A 4,237-nucleotide genomic window follows, 5' to 3' on the forward strand; every position below is an offset into this window, starting at 1 on the left:
TTTCAAAGTTAGACTACATCTACTGCCCAAAACAGTTTTAGTACAAAAATAATGATAACTAAGTTCATCACACCTTCATTTTTTTAAAATTAGAAATCTATGCATTTATAAACATATATCATAGTCCACAAAATTAATACAACATCATTTCACAATACTCATGGACTTACCATTCATGGATTTCGTATTCAATTGAGTTTCTGTACATACCTATACTCATTTGTAACATAACTCAAGTTCGTTCTCATCAATGACATACCTCATTGGGACCATCATCAAATCCTTCCTTGAATTACCCTTTGAACACTTGGAATACTAATGGATACACGGAAACTTGTACATAATGCCATATACGTAGCTAGAACCAACTCATAGCGCGTAACGTATGTAGCTAAAGCTACAACATATTTTGTATTGCCCACATTTGAGCTATTCATGGGTCTGGGTACACAAAGTTAGCACCCAGACCCTAAAGCATTATCATGTAATGCCCGCTCATTGAGCTACTCACAGGTTTATACACAAAGTCAGTACCCGAGCCCCAAAGCATTAACATGATATGCTCGCTCAGCGAGTTACTCATGGGTTTATACACAAAGTCAGTACCCGGGCCCACATTACATATATCACTTATCTCATGAACTCAGACTTAACTCATGAGTTCAGAGCACTCTATTTCTCATGACTTACCTTTTGTGTCCTATACTATTTCCGAGGTTCAAACGGGATTTCTTGTTTAGCTCAATGTCGTCGCACTTGCTCATAATGTCATTTATTCTTCTATCATACATTTCATACTTTCATGATAGTAATAAAACATTTAAATGCACATATTATCAAAGCATTAAAATATGCTATAACATCACATTGTGCACATTTAAATGCACTTGATTTCCCTCGTTCTAAGTCCGAATCTTGTTTTTCTTGATCTAAAAAATCACATTTAGTCTAATTATTAGTCACATTATTCAATGTGCTCCAAAAATCATATTTTGGCAAAATTACATTTTTGCCTCTAAACTGTCATAATTACACTTTTGCCCCTAGGCTCGTAAAATGAAATGCACTCAATTTCTTTGTACTTTAAGCCTAGCCGAACCATTTCATAACTATAGCAAACTACAATTCTCATCAAAACACACTTTCATACTATTTTTACAACTTTTACAAAATGGTCATTTCGGACGTTTTCACCGAAAATCACTTAGTAAAAGTCGTTTATTTAACGACAAGGATGCATTTTCCATCATCAAGCATCAAAATACACATATATTCATCAATGGAAAAATTTACAAACTTTAAACAGTTTTGAAAAAGAAGGTACGAGATAGCTAAATTGAGTTACCACGACTCGAAAAATGTAGAAATAATTAAAAACGGGACAAAAATCGTACCTAAATGAGCCATAGAAGCTTGGTCGAATGTTTTCTCATCCATGGCTACGCATTTTCTTCATAAACAGTTGAAAAAGAAAGAAGAAAATATGGTAGCTTTTAAATTTTTGTCTTATTATGCCTTTATAACTTAATTACCAATTTGCCCTTTTCTTTTCAAACAAATTTCAAAAATACCAAACAAATATCTTCCACTAACTTATTAATGGACTAATTATCACATAAGGACTTCTACTAAAAATTATATAGCTATTTAATTCCTCTAGCTTCTAGAACTCAAGTTTTACACTTTTTACAATTTAGTCCTCTTTACTAATTTGAGTACCCAAACATCGAAATTTCTGAACGAGATTTTCACGAAATCATTCTGTGAAACTGTAGGCCATAAAAATATAATAAAAATAAATTTTTTTCTAGTCAGATTTGTGGTCCCGAAACCACTGTTGTAACGCCCCAATTTTCGGGAATTCTGTGAATGTTGGCATAGGTTTAATTATGTTAGTGGGCCTCTAGAAGGCCCAAGCTTAAGATAGAACCCGATAATTTTAGTTAATTTTTGTTCCATAAGAAAAATGGGGTGAAATTATGAAATAGAACCTATGTGAAAATGTTTGAAAATGCTATAGGCTAAATTGAAGTGGCCAAATAAATAGGAGTGCAAAATAGGAGGATTTGTATGACAAACCTCCCATTTTACATGAAGTGGCCAGCCATCATGTTGTTGTAGACAATATGAGCACTTGATATCCATAATTCATGGTACAAATTGATAATGGATTAGGTAAATATTCCATGATAATGGGTTAGGTAAATGTTCCATGATAATGGGTTAGGTAAATGTTTCATGATAATGGTTTAGGTAAATGTTCCATGATGGGCATTTCATGTCTTTTGTATTAAAGAATTAAATGGATGAAATATGAAATTTTATTAAAAGAAAAAGGGGTGAAAAGAACAAAGTTTTGTCCATCTTTGTTCATCATAGCCGAAAGTTAGAGAAGAGAAAGGAGAGGAGAAAGCTCTTGAATGTTCGGTCACTTGGGGAAGAAAATTGAAGGTAAGTTCTTGGTAGTTTGCTTCTATCTTGATGTTCATGAGTTCTTCTTGATTCTACCTTAACTCTTGAAGCATATTTTGGTTTTTAGTTGTGTTGTGAACATTTAGTCATGAATTAAAATGAAGGCAATGGTTGTTGTTTCATGTTCTTTTGATGAAAAATGGAAGATAGGTGAAGTTGAGCCAAACAAATGAGCATGCATGTGCCTTAGATGCTAAGGGGAAAAATCGGCTAACATGTTGTGCTTTAAAATAATGAAATGGAGATTATACTTAAGTAAAATCATAGATATGTGATGATTGATTGGTGATATACATGTTTAAATAACAAGCATCCAAGTTAGGTGTGAAAGAGTGATTTGGTAATAAATCTGCTTGGGACAGCAGCAGTAACGTGACTTTGGAAAATCACCATAAATTGTGGGAGATGAGTTAGAAGCTGCATAAATTATGTAATTAAATATTAATGAGTCTAGTTTCAAATGGAATAAACGAGAACATATTTTGAATTCTGTACAATGATAAATTTGATTTGTAATGAAGAGTGGTCAGATTAGTCAAACAGTGAAACATGGGAAACTTTAAGAAAAATCTGGTATTGATTGGCCATACCAAAAATTCTGAAAGTTTTATGGATATAAGATATATGAGTCTATTTTCAGGGAAAATTAATGGCACTTGATTTGGAGTTTCGTAGCTCCAGTTATAAATAATTTAGTGACTGTTGCTCAGGAAGACAGCTTGCAGTGAAATTATGATTATGTGGTAAACATTGACAAAAATTTGTTAATGAGTTGCTTATTGTTTTCTTATAAGCTTACTATGATCTGTAGGTGAGGTTGGCCGAATATTGTAAGGGGTTAATACGTAGTTCGTATTTGAATAGTTAGATTAATGTGTTAGTAATCCAATTGTAGGCAGTTCGTGTGTGGATCTTGTCAAGATATCGTCGCAAATGTGTGTAACTAATGACCTCTTTCTTAGTCTAGATCGGCAAAAGTCGAAAAGCGAAATGCCGAAAACCGGTATTTTGTAGATTTGGAGTGTGCGAATGCTCGTGAGGTAAATCGATTAATGTTTTTGGTAAGCTGCAAAATTTGGACCGCAAAGTGCATGATTTACGTTCGATATTTTTGGGCTTAATGGGCCAAAATCGGAATGATGGGCCAATGGGCCCAATTCGTAAGAACCCTCGACGTGATTCTGTTAGCACGTGAAAAGTAGGAATATGCATGAAAAACCCTAAAATGGATAAATTATGAAATACCTTTAAAAGTGGAAAATTTATAGTTTTACCCCTAGTAGATAAATTACCGAAATACCCCTAGGGTTAAATTGACCTAAATGCATGTTTGATCGTTGTTATTTATCGCATGCCATGTTGTTATTATCTGATGCATGGGATTGGGATATTGACGGAGGAAGTACTGAAAGTGGCTTGTCCACGTCTTTGGCTTTGCCTCAATTTATCGTTAATCGAAAGCAAAGAAGGCCGCAATCATGAGCGTTAATGGGTGGGTTGAGCTATTCCCACATGGAGTGTAGGGCTGGTACGGGTGGAGTGTAGTGGTTGGTGGGTTGAGTAGTCTCCCCAAATGGGCTTGCATATGTTATTGATGTTGCATGTATTTGAAATGGGCCTATGGGCCATCATCATTATCTCAATAAGGGCTAAGGCCCGTTTATTTTAATCAAAAGGGCTCGTCCAAGACCATCATACTGAATGGGCTTAGGCCCAATAGGCTTGAGTGACTTGGGCTTTGAATGGGTTTTCCTTACACACCGAG

Source organism: Gossypium arboreum, chromosome 3 (assembly GCF_025698485.1).
Source record: "Gossypium arboreum isolate Shixiya-1 chromosome 3, ASM2569848v2, whole genome shotgun sequence".
Classification (NCBI taxonomy): Eukaryota; Viridiplantae; Streptophyta; class Magnoliopsida; order Malvales; family Malvaceae; genus Gossypium; species Gossypium arboreum.